Genomic DNA, 13,476 nt, shown 5'->3' on the forward strand with positions numbered 1-13,476 from the left:
TTTGGGTAAACTCCGGGAGTTGGTGATGGACAGGGAGGCCTGGTGTGCTGCAGTCCCTGGGGTCGCAAAGAGTTGGACACGACTGAGCGACTGAACTGAACTGAACTTTTTAAAAGCACTTTCACATCTATCATTTCATTTCATACTTCCAGCAAATTCACAAGAATTGTTCTTCAAACGGCTTTAAGTGACCATGACTGAGAACTCAAGGAGCATACTTAGCTTCCTCTTTTCCAATCGGTGGGCCACTTACTGGAGATCTGTCACTGGGTCTCTGTATGAATGATTACTTACTTTGAATCATGTAAGTAAGGTCTTGGTTCAAAATCTGGGCTGGATTAGATTTCTCTGCACCTTCTTGTATGATTTCTTTTTTTTTGGTAATTGATTTTCGAGGATGTGGAGTGTGGGCAGAGGAGGAAAGACATAGGAATGGAGGGAGACATGTCTAAAGTCTGGAAAATATGACATGTACACCAGAAAGTGTGGAAACTGAGTACACTTTGAAGGACAGAAAGGAAAGGCATGGTCAGCTGTCCTCGGCGCTGGGGGAGTGACTGTCTGGGTGTTGTCTGACCGTCTTCCTCCAACACTGCACATTCTCTCCTGCTGCTCTTAGTAGAGGACTGATTTCAGGGAGAAAGTAATCATGAATGAGACATTAAATAAAAGGAAAATATTCTTCAGAAAATTCAAGAATATACAAAATAATATAGATATTCACCAAATACTAATTGAACAGCTATTATATGCCAGACTCTGGGGATACAGTTATAATAGAGACAACCCTGCCCACAAGGAGCTTATCGGTCAATGAAGGACGAAAGTGGTAATAACAGCCATTTATTAAATGCTTACACTATGTGGAGCTTGTTTGCACTTGACGTAATCTTCACAGCAGCTCTGTGATGCAGCTAGTAGTATTTTCACTTTGGAGATGTGGCAGCTGAGGAACAGAAAGGAGAAGTAGCCTTTCTAGAGTTCCACAGCTGGCAAGCGACAGAACTGGAAATTTGAATCCAGGGAGGGGATATCACAGTGTTGACCTGGCCCTCTGTTTTCCTCCCCAACAGTGCTTCCCTGATGGAAAGGAAGAAGACATTATGTTGAATGCGTTTAGTGTACCAGCTCTGTAGCGGGTTCCGGGGTTCACTGGATAGATGGAGGCCAATAGATAGGCATGAAGCAGTTGTCATAAGTGTAAGTACATGTTGAGAAAGGAGCTTGGGGAAAGAACTGGTTATGAGAAGCCTCTCTAAGAGTTGATGCTGAGCCTTGGTGTGTGAGTAGGGGCCAAGCAAAGAACAAAGGGAAGCACCTCCAGGCAGAGGACGCTGGATGTTTGAATGCTTGAAAGAGCATAGTTTGCTGAGAGAATGCAAGTAATCAGCATAATTCGAGGCAGGGGCTACAGTAAGGACTAGGAGAATAAAGAGGAGAAATGTCAAAGCTGACTAGGCCAAGAGGAGATAGTGAGGTCTCTTTATTTAGTATTGTTAATGTTTTATTGTTTCTGCAAAAGTGAAAACTTTATTTTTGAAAAGGACTTAAATATTGTGTGATAATAATATATACAAGTAAAACAAGCAAAAATCACTTGAAAGTCTTCTCAATCTGAGATTACAACTGTTGATACTTTACTGAGCATCTTTCTATACTCTTTCCCTCTATATATGTAATTTCATGCAAGTAGAAATATACTATGCACGTTGTTATGCAACTTCCGCCCATTTTTGGTCAATGATGAGAATCTTGGACTTCATTCTAAAGAACAGAAGTGATTTTCAATGGGGAGATATCATAATAATATTTGTAAATTATGAAAGAACACACAATAGTATTGTATAGTGTCAGCTTGAGGCAATGGTGCTGGGAATACCAGAGAGCCCAGGGCAGAAGCTGGTGACGTGAATCGGGCAGAAATGCTGGTGACGTGACTCGGGCAGTGGTGATGGGCTGGGAAAAGGGAGGAGTCCAGATGATACAGGAGTCAGCCAGGCGCCCTGCGATTGTGCAGGTGGAGTTGTCAAGCGGATGGAGGTGCTGAGGAAGGGAGAGAGAGAAAGAGAAATCACCAGCGATTCCCGGGTTGCTGGCTGGGAATGTGTAGGTATTAGCGCATTAACTAGCGGTTTGGAATGCCTGTGGGATGTTCAGTTGAAGAGAGCAGGTAAGCATTTAAATATACGGGACTGCAGCTCAAGGTAGAATTCAAAACTAGGAGATAGAATTCTGGGCATATCATCAGTGGTTAAAGCTAAGAGAGCCAAGGACTGAACAATGGGTGACACAGGCCAAGCAGGAAACTTTGAGTGGGGGCCTTGTTTTGTTCAGTGTTAGATCCTCACAACTGCCCCTGGCACGTAGCAGGGGCTAAGTGTTTCTTGAATGAGTAATTAAATGATAATAAACATTTATTTCTATTTCAATAGGGAAGCTTCTTATCATGGCAGCATAATGTTCCACTGAGTAAATATATTACAACTGGTATATCTGTTTTCCTATTTTTCCAGTTACGGATAGCTGTATAAAAACCACCCCAAATCTGGTGGCATAGGAAACTACTTTGTTATGCACACAGATTCTGTGGGTCACGGATTTGAAAGAGGCACAGAAGGCGGGCTGTGTATTCTCCACAAAGTTTGGGACCTCAGCTGGGAAGATGTGAAGGCTGAATGAATCTGTCAGCTTGTTCACTCGTTTGGCAGCTTATTCTGGCTGTTAACGGAGGCCTCATTGGAACTGTGCATGTAGCATCTTGGGTTTCAAGAGCGAGTGTCCCAAGAGAACCAGGCAGAAACTGTATTGCCTTTTATGACCCGGCCTGTGAAGTCACAAGATGGCATTGCTGCCATTGTACAAACTAACTCAGTTTCCAGGGAAGGGAACCGAGATCTTATTCCTCAGTGGGAGAAACGTCCAAAGTCAAAGTCGCCTTGTGAAAAGAGCTTGTGGGATAAGAGCTATTGTTACGGTCCTCTTTGGAAAACGCAATCTGCCACAGCTCTCCTGTGTTCCTCACTGTTTGCTCATTACTAAAGCCCTTTCTTAGCTTTCCGGTCAATCACGTCAGTGTCAACAACCCAAGTAGGTAACTAGCCAAGACCCCCGTATTGTTCCTGTAGGGTAAGGGAGTTAGAGAAGGCGAGGTTCAGAAAAAAGAACGAGACCGGCACTTTATGGGAACAGATCACCTTTAATGAGGCGAGGAGGGGCAGCAGTCAGATGAGTGAGCTGCCGCATCAACCCAAGAAAAGAGTAGGTATTATACAGGCATGTATGTGGAAATCTGCTGTCCTAAGGGGGCTGTTCTTCTCTGAGGTTATTCCTAGGGGCAAGGAATTCTGGAGATCGGCCAGAGGCTGGACCAGCCGGGAGCTGCGTGTAATCATAATGTCCATTTTTTTTCCTTCGGGTGAGGGAGTTCTTTGTTTTGCACAGAGTGGTGGGGAGGACAGGAGGGGAGTTTTAACTCCAGACTATTTTGAGCCATGAAACTTTCCTTTAGTTCCCCAATGAACTGAGAAGCTAGCTATTCCCCTTTCATCTGATACATAATTTTACACTTTAGTTTTGCGTTAGTTACCATTAAACTTAATTATCATTCAATACATATTTATTGAGAATCTGCCATTTTTCTAAATATACTCTAGGCAATTGGGATAGACTGAATACAATACAGAAAAATGTTTCCTTCTCTCAGGAAGTTTACAGTCTAGAGGAAAAAAAATAATTAAATTAGAGATATCCACAGTAGGTGAACAGAAACTTCTATTAGCTTGCTCCTCTGTCAACAGGATGCCTGCATGCACACTAGGTCACTTCAGTCGTGTCTGACTCTGCAACCGCATGGACTGTAGCCCGCCAGGCTCCTCTGTCCATGGGATTCTCCAGGCAGGAACACTGAAGTGGGTTGCCATGCCTCCCTCATCAACAAAGAGAGGTAGGATATAATTTGTTTCCAGGGTATTGTGTATAGAAAAGTTTTGTTTGGTAGCTTGCTAGACTCCAGACAGATGGGCTGCTAGCATTCCCCAATCCCAGCAGTCTGATGACCTCAGAAAAGGAAGTGAACTAACTGAAGCATGACTTATGCTTCATGAATTCATGCTGGCTTGGAGTGATCACTGCTTCCCCTTTCCCCCTCTTTTTGTAGATCTCATTCTAATTTAAATAATCTTAAATAACCTTCTTACGTGTTTAGTAGTCATCTATATTTAATGTTTTTAAAGGTTCAGAACCCCCTGGAATCTCTCTGAAGATACTAATATGCTTATTTCAGCATTTTATTCTGTGTTCCTGTATTGTGTATCCTCTGGGGTTAGATTTATTCACTGAGTTTGGTGCTTTTATTTCTATCTTCTTGGTTGTTTTATCGTATTTGTAGACAAGACCCTACCTTTGTGGCTGGGGAGTAAGAATTCTTGTTGGCTTGACTGGAAGCTCAAGTTTGGATTAAATCAGCTTTGACTTAAGTGGGCACGTGTGGCAGGAACGTGGGCTTTCATTTAAGATGTGGATATGGCTTGTCTCAAGGATATGAAGCTCTCTTTCGCTTGTGACAAAGTCCTGATTCTCTGGATATGTTGTCCATTTTGAAAGCCTCTTGGGTAAAAAAAAAAATCTCGCAATTCACAGCCTAGGGCAACAGAGCTCTGCCTTTGCTAGTTACCCCGCCCCTGGCCAGGACTCTTTTCTTCCTGCCAGCTTCTGCTTATTTTGATTGTAAGGCTTTTGCATAATTCTGCTGGGACAGCTTGTATTTTTGAACTTCTTTTTCACAAGTCAGGACTTGTGGATTGTTTATTCCATTGTATTTTAGCATCAGTATAGCCCAGAAATTTGTCACTATTTGGATTGACAATAACTCCCTTCTGAATTTTCTAAAAGTTTTTCTAAATATTTACCCTTTTAAAAATATTTCTATGGGTTTTGGGAACAGAGGTAAATGCATGTATTCAACCAGCTCTGGTGGGAAGTCACTGATTTCCTTCTTTGGTGACCAGTAGAGAGTGCTCCTGGGAATCACAGCAACCTCTCCCAACGTGTTTCTAGAAGACATTGTTTTCTCTGTTCTGAAATTAGGGCATGCATGTATCCATGTATCTTGCATCTCTCCCATTCTCTGTAGGTTTTCAAAGATTGCCAGTGGTCCTTTGCTGATACTGACAATTCCTTTTAGTGCTCTGGGAAGTATTTCATGGGGACATTGAAAATAGCTAAATGGTCTTAACATTTCTCACTTATTCAAATGAACTTCAGTTCTCTCTTGGATGTGCTTGTTTTGTCTTTTCAAGTGTTCGAACTTTTCACTGAAGATCTTTTTATTGACTGGAAAGAAGGTGGCCAGACCTTAGTTGTATAGTTCTACATTTCCCCCCTGCCTATTAAATATTACACCATCACCACTAATAATGAGGAATCCCTTTTGTCCTTATTATCTCTGACCTTTAAGTTTTTCTCAGGGATAAACTCATTTCAAGCTTTGGCACTGCTGGCATTATTCATAGAGGCCTGGCCATGACTCTAAATTTGTTCTTAATTTTTACCTCTGCTGCTATCTTTTGTACCTGTTCTTTTAAAGTCTCAGTGCTTGAAATGACTCCTTGTACCATCTTAGCAGCTCAAGGGCAATAAAGGTAGAAGGAGAAACTAAAGGCCAGAAAGTAAGGAGTAAATAATTGGTGATGAAATATAGGCAGTGTGAATAATAAATTCTGAAGAATTTGCTGATAAAATGTCACATATATAATAACTTCCCTGCTGAGATGCTGGGTTCCACCTGTCACCTCCAACCTGTGTCCTAATAACTCTTTTCTACTGACAAGACGTGAATGAGTCATCTCGACCAAGAGACTTCTCCGTGTACACCGTGTTTTACAGGTTCCAAAGCTCTGTCATGTATGCTATTGCAGTTGAGTTTCCTTCCTATTTTTATAACACTCCTTTGAAAGAAAAGAGGGGACTAGTAGCTAGGGGAGAACGGACTGTATTTTCAGGCCCAGAAGAAGAGATGAGAGAGGGAGGGGAAGTCGTCCAGTGAGAATGGGCTGCAAGTGACCTCCTTCTCGGTTCTTTGCTGTCTATAACTATTCTCTCTACTCCTTGAAACTCTGACCTTGGCTTCATCAGTAGGATACTCTCTTGATTTTCCTTTTGCCTTTCAGGCCCATCGCAGTCCCCTTTGCTGACTCCCCCCCCTTTTTTTTAATCTATCAAAAATGGAAATCCTTTTGAAAAGGCAAAATGCTTTTGATATAGCCCAAATATCATGTTTTAAATGAAAATTAACTCAGAACGTTATTTTTGCCATGTGAGACTTACTTGCAGATTATTCAAAAGGAACTCGGACTGGAAAGGAAACAAAAGCAACCAAAAGTCTGGAAGGGTTAAAAAATGTTCTCCAGACAGTCCTTAGCTTGAAAATAAAGGTGGTTTCTTAACAAATGGCAGAAGTACTCTGTCACTTTGACTCATTCATAAAGTGTGCTGACAGGAGACAAGATGGCAGAGGAGAATGACTCGGACTTACTGCTCTCACCAAACACTGATGTCACAAGTACCTGCTGAATAATCGGTGACATAAAACCCTGGAACCTACCAAAGAAGTATTCTAGGCCAAAGATGAAAAAGAAGCCGCAACGAGATGGGAGGAGGGGAAGTTTTGTGATACAGTCAAATCCTACACCTGCTGGATGGCAACCCACAAACTGGGAAATACTGGATGGCGGCGTCTCTCTCTAGGACTGAGTGCCGAGTCCCGCGGCAGGCTCTCCAGCCCGGGGGCCTGACGTTGAGAGAGGAGCCCCGAGCTTTGGGCTTCGGAGGCCGGCGGGACTCGAGCACAGGAGCTGCCCGGACTCGGGGAAAGGAGGCTCCACTCTCGGAGAGCGCCCTTGAGGTTTCACGGGCACTGGGACCCAGGCAAAGCAGTGACTCCGCAGGAGTCCGGGCCCGACATGTCTGAGGCTCTGGACGGTCTCCTGGGGAGGCACGGTCAGCTGCTGCTCCCGGTGGGGCGAGGACACCAGTGGCAGAGGCTCCCGGCAATATTCGTCGGCGTGAGCTCTCTCAGAGCCACCATTTCGGCAGAGCTCTGACCCTGCCCAGGAGCCTGCAGCGTCCAGCGCTGGGGTGCCCCCGGCCAGACAGCCCGCAGAGTGGGGACGCAGACCCGCCTCTCAGCCACAGGCTGTCCAGGGTCCTCCCGAGCGCACGGCTCCCGCACACACCGACATGGCCGTGCCCACAGAGGGGCACACCTCGCTCCCCCCAGAGTGGGCAGGCGCCAGCCTCTCCCACCGGGAAGCCTGCCAAAGCCCCTGGACCAGCCTGACCCACCGAGACAGACCGGAGCGAGAGCCGCGCGCCTGCAGCCTTAGAAACGGAGACCGCAAACCCAGGAAGGTAGAACGGATCATAGAGAAACACGTTCCAGATGGAGAAAGATAAAACCCCGGAAGAAAAGCTAAGTGAAGCGGAGACAGGCAGTCTACCTGGAATGAACTCAGAGTAATGATAATAAAGATGATACAAGGTCTCAGGAAGCAAATGGAAACACAGACCAAGAAGACACAAAAACTGTTTAACAAGAACTAAAAGATTCAAAAAACAACAGAGATGAACAATACAATAAATAAGGAACACAAAAAAGGAATCAATAGCAGAATAACTGAGGCAGAGGAATGAATAGATGAGCAGGAAAACAGGATGGTGGAAATCACTATCGCAGAACAGGGTAGAGAAAAAGAATGAAAAAAAAATAAGGACAGTTATGAGACCTCTGGGACAATATTAAATGTACCAACGTCCACATTAAAGGTGTCTCAGAAGGAAAAGAGAGAGAAAGGAGCTGGGAAACCATTAATATTTGAAGAGATAATAGCCAGTAACTTGCCAAAATGAGCATGGAAATGCTCACTCAACTTCAGAAAGTGCAGAGTTCCTTACAGGGTAAATCCACAGAGCAACATGCCAAGACACGTGTTAATCACACTGACAAAAATTATAGTCAAAAATAAAAATATTAAAACCAACAAAGGAAAAGCAACAAATAGCAAACGAGGGAATCCCCATAAGATTATCAGCTGCTTTTTCAGCAAAACTCTGCAGGCCTGAAGGGAGTGACACAATATATTTAAAGTGATTAAAAGGGAAAAATCTATGCAAACATTGCCCAGCTAGGCTCTCACTCAGATTCAATGGAAAAATCAAAGGTCTTACAGACAAGCAAAAGCTAAGACAATTCAGCACCACTAAACCAAAACTTTACAAAGCTTTACAAAAAATGCTAACGGAATTTATCTAAGTAGAAAAGAAAAGGCCACAACCGGATGAAGAAATCATGAATGGGAAAGCTCACTGGTAAAGGCAAAGATACGGTAAATGTAGAAAATCACCCACACACAAATATGATATCAAACCCAGAAATCATTAGAAAAGGAGAGTATTAGAAATTGCAGGTTATTAGAAATTATTTGAAATTGAGACCAACAAATTATAACACAATCTTGCTTGTGTACTACTATATCAAAACCTCATGGTAACCGCAAACCAAAAATCCACAACAGATACCCTCACTCACATGCACACACACACAGCAAACCAAACACAACTCTAAAGATAGTTATCAAAAGAGAAGAAAAGAAAATAGGAAGGGAAGAAAAGACACCTAGGAGAACCAATCACAGGAACATCTTTTATAATCCATCTCCCAGAATAATGAAAATAAAAGCAAAAAAAAAAAAAAAAAAACCAACAAAACAAAACACAAATGAGACCCACTTAAACTCAAAAGCTTTTGCATAGCAAAGGAAATAATAAATAAAACAAAAAGACAACCCACAGATTGGGAGAAAACATTTGTAAATGATGTGACTGATAAGGGATTAGACTCCAAAATTTACAAACAGCTTATGACACATGATAGCATCAAAACAAACAACCCACTCAAAAATTGAGCAGAAGACCTGAATAGATATTTCTCTAAAGAGGACATACAGGTGGCCAATAGGCACATGAAAAAATGTTCAAAACCGCTAGTTATTAGAGAAATGCAAATTAAAACTACAATGAGATACCACCTCACACCGGTCAGAATGGCTACCATCAAAAAATCCACAAACAACAAATGCTGGAGAGGGTGTGGAGAGAAGGGAGCCCTCCTGCACTGTGGATGGGCCTGTAAACGGGTACAGCCGCTCTGGAAAACAGTACGGAGGTGCCTTAAACTAAAAATAGACCTGCCATCTGACCCTGCAATCCCACTCCTGGGCATATATCCGGAAGAAAACATGGCCCGAAAATATACATGCACCCCAGTGTTCATTGCAGCACTGTTTACAGTAGCTAAGACGTTGGGAACAACCTAAACGTCCGCCGACAGATGAATGGGTAAAGAAGAAGTGGTGTATATATATAAAATGGAATATTACTCAGCCATTAAAAACAGAATGGAATAGACTTCTGGTTCAAGAGAGCGGAGCAGAAGGTCGTGTGCGCCTCTCCTCCTGTGAGAGCACGAAAATCACAATTAGCTGTTAAACAACCGTCAGCAGGGGCTTTCCTGAGGGCTCAGCTGGTAGCCTGCAATGCAGGAAACCCCGGGTTGATGCCTGGGTCGGGAAGTTCCCCTGGAGAAGGGATAGGCTACCCACTCCAGTATGCTGGAGCTTCCCTGCTGGCTCAGATGGGAAAGAAGCCTCCTGCAATGTGGGAGACCCAGGCTCGATCCCTGGCTTGGGAAGATTCCATGGAGAAAGGAATGGCTACCCTCTCCAGTATTCTTGGGGCTTACCTGGTGGCTCAGATGGGAAAGAATCTGTCTGCAATGCAACACTGATTTGAAAAATATGCAATTTAAGATTTATCTAGCAAGTACAATCCACAGATTGTAAAACTCTATACTTTTCACAACTGCAGAAGTACACATTTGAATGACAAAAATTCCCAAATTTAAACGCCATTGGTATGCATCTTGAGAAACAAATGAAACTTTCAAAAACATAATGCAATTTCTACAAAATTTAAATATTAGTGGCAGTTTTGCCTAAGCCAGATTTTAAAAGGTTAAAATCATTTAACCTCAAATGATATGCTTTTATATAGTAAGCTTATGTTGCAGTCGCCTGCACTTTTTCCACAATGTAGATGTGTTACAAAATGTATTACAAAAAAAAAAAGGTATAATTCTTATGTTTTCCATAGTTTCATATTTAACCTTCTTTTTTTTTCCTATGCAACCTCAGATGTAATACTCACTCCAGAACATTATTGAAACGTATCAGGACAACGTCTTTCTCCTAGTTTCTTGGTGACACTTTTGAACAATTGTTCTTTCCCATCCCTCAGTCACCTGTCCTCAAGTCATGTTGCTGCCAGTTTTCTCAGTCAGCTCTGGCCTTGGGGAAAAGAGGCAAGCGTGGAACACCAGGAGAAACTGTGTCATTGCTCCTTTCACTGATACACTCAACCTCAATCAACTGTGTTTGTTTTCACACTCACAGTGGAGTTTTCTATGCTTTCCCATTCAATTTGTTGTTGTTCAGTCGCTCAGTCGTGTCCAACTCTTTGCGACCCCAGGGACTGCAGCACACCAGGCCTCCCTGTCCTTCACTATCTCCTAGAGCTTGCTCAAACTCATGTTGAGCATTGAGTCAGTGATGCCATCCAACCATCTCATCCTCTATTGTCCCCTTCTCCTCCTGCTTTCAATCTTTCCCAGTCAGGATCTTTTCCAATGAGTCAGCTCTTCGCATCAGGTGGCCAAAGTATTGGAGTTTCAGCTTCAGCATCAGTCCTTCCAATGAACACCCAGGACTGATCTCCTTTAGGATGGACTGGTTGGATCTCCTTGCAGTCCAAGGGACTCTCAAGAGTCTTCTCCAACACCACAGTTCAAAAGCATCAATTCTTCAGTGCTCAGCTTTCTTTATAGTCCAACTCTCACATCCATACATGACTACTGGAAAAACCATTGCTTTGACTAGGCGGACTTTTGTTGGCAAAGTAATGTCTCTGCTTTTTAATACACTGTCTAGATTCATCATGGCTTTTCTTCTAAGGAGCAAGCGTCTTTTAATTTTATGGCTGCAGTCATCATCTACAGTGATTTTGGAGCCCAAGAAAATAAAGTCTATCACTGTTTCCATTCTTTCCCCATCTATTTTCCAAGAAGGGATGGGACCAGACGCCATGATCTTAGTTTTCTGAATGTTGAGCTTTAAGCCAACTTTTTCACTCTCCTCTTTCACTTTCATCAAGAGGCTCTTTAGTTCCTCTTTGCTTTCTGCCATTAGGGTGGTGTCATCTGCATATCTGAGGTTATTGATATTTCAATTTCTCATCCACTAAGGCAACCCAAACTGATCCATGAGAGCCCAGAGCAGGCAGGTTTTTCATTTTCCTTCTAGATGATATGTTTGAACTTATGAATCCATGTTAAATGCAATATTCTGTAATCCCTAGTGGTAGAAATTTTAGGCAACTTCAGAGAGTTAAATAAAGTATATGAATTAAGGAAATGTCCAAGGTCACACTGCTGGACCAAGTCAGGGCTAGAATCCAAACTCCAATTATAGTGCTCATTCCTCTGAATCATAATGCTGTGAATGTGAAGCCTAATTGAAGAACAATAGCCTTGAAATACTCTTGGTTTACTCAGAGAAGTGAGGAAAAATGATAAAGCATGTGTCATTTAATTCTCTCTAAATGTTCAGGATCCTCATCTAAAAATATTTCTTGAAAAACAGCTAACACTCGAGTTGGATGATTCACAGAGGTTGTTTACAATATTTTTTTAAAAAATGCCCTAGGGATTTTCATAAAAATTTCCACTTTCCTGAAAGGCTTTTATTTCCTCATCTTTCTCTTTCTGCCTATATATATACATGCAAATTCACTTCCTACTGTCTGTACAGAAACAGGCTGTATTGAAATAGATAACCTAAGTGGAAAAGGGTCACAGTTACTATAAATCATGACTAGATCAGTGAAGTGAAAGACCAAGGGCTCAACGTCATTACTGTTAGTATTAAGAAAACATTAGCAGAAGAAACTGATGTTGGTTTACTGTGAGCTAATAAGAGCAATAAGTACTTAAGAGTTTAGAGCTGTAGCTTCATTCACTATTCACTTTTATGACTGTAATACAACTTAACTTTTTTTTTTCTTTTTTATTTATTTATTTATTTTTATTAGTTGGAGGCCAATCACTTCACAACATTTCAGTGGGTTTTGTCATACACTGATATGAATCAGCCATGGATTTACATGTATTCCCCATTTGTTAATGAACTAAGATAATAAATATATTCCCTTGATATATATACCCTTGATATCAGATATCCTCCTGCACAAATTATAGATATTGAGTGAATTTTCATGGAAAAATAAAGAAAAAGAAGTATAGCTATCTAGTCAAGTATTTTTAAAATTCCACCAGTAAAATAAGCCCTCTCTGGCAGAGAAAGGGTAATCACAGTATATTAATATATACACATCTATAAAGAAACTGATAAAGCAACTAGGCTACAGACAAGTTCAAGTCATTTTAGAAAATGACACATGATTGTAAACATCCAATGAGTTGTACTTAGATTTTTCTTCTCTTTTTCTCTTGTTCACCACCCAAATTCCTCAGATAACAGTAGCACAGTAACTGAATGTTATTTCGTTATTGGAGCTACAGCATACACAGAGAAACAAAACACTGGAAGTCACATTAATGAAACACAATTTGGGGAAATATTTACTCTAAATATTGCTAAGTATGACTCCCAGAAGCATTCCAATAGAGGTTTTCCCCAGCATACTTTAGGATATGGCAGACCTCTTATTAAAAATTCCAAGGAAAAAAATTTCATTATTTCCCTTTGAGGAAAAAAATCCATTATAATAGAAGCCTCATTGTATAAAAGTTCTTCCATCTCCCATCTTATATGGCAAAATTTTCTCTCTTCTCTTTGGAAGCAGAAAGAATCAGGTTACCACCTTTTATAAATATTTAAGATTATCCTTAAAGGAAGAACACTGAAGAGAATCACATTCCTGAGCCATAATTCAAGACAACCATTTGCCCTTAAAAAACATTAAACTATTTTATTTTAAGTAATAACTTATGGTTTATCATTTGAAATACAAGGGAGTTAAGTGTCACATTTTCACTCTGAATGTAAGATTTATTTCTTACTTCCCTATATTGAATTAATATTGACATTCTAAATAAGACTAACAGTAGATAGCAAAATGATAAATGATTAGTCCTATGAAAACTAAAATCATGGCATCCATTTCTGTCACTTCATGGCAAATAGAAGGGGAAAAATTGGAAGCACTGACAGATTTTATTTTCTTAAGCTCCAGAATCACTGGGGGTGGTGACTGCAGCCATGAAATTAAAAGACACTTGCTCCTTGGAAGGAAAGCTATGACAAACCTAGACAGTGTATTAAAAAGCAGAGATATCATTTTGTCAAC

The sequence above is a fragment of the Dama dama genome, chromosome 21 (assembly GCF_033118175.1).
Source record: "Dama dama isolate Ldn47 chromosome 21, ASM3311817v1, whole genome shotgun sequence".
NCBI classification, from domain to species: Eukaryota; Metazoa; Chordata; class Mammalia; order Artiodactyla; family Cervidae; genus Dama; species Dama dama.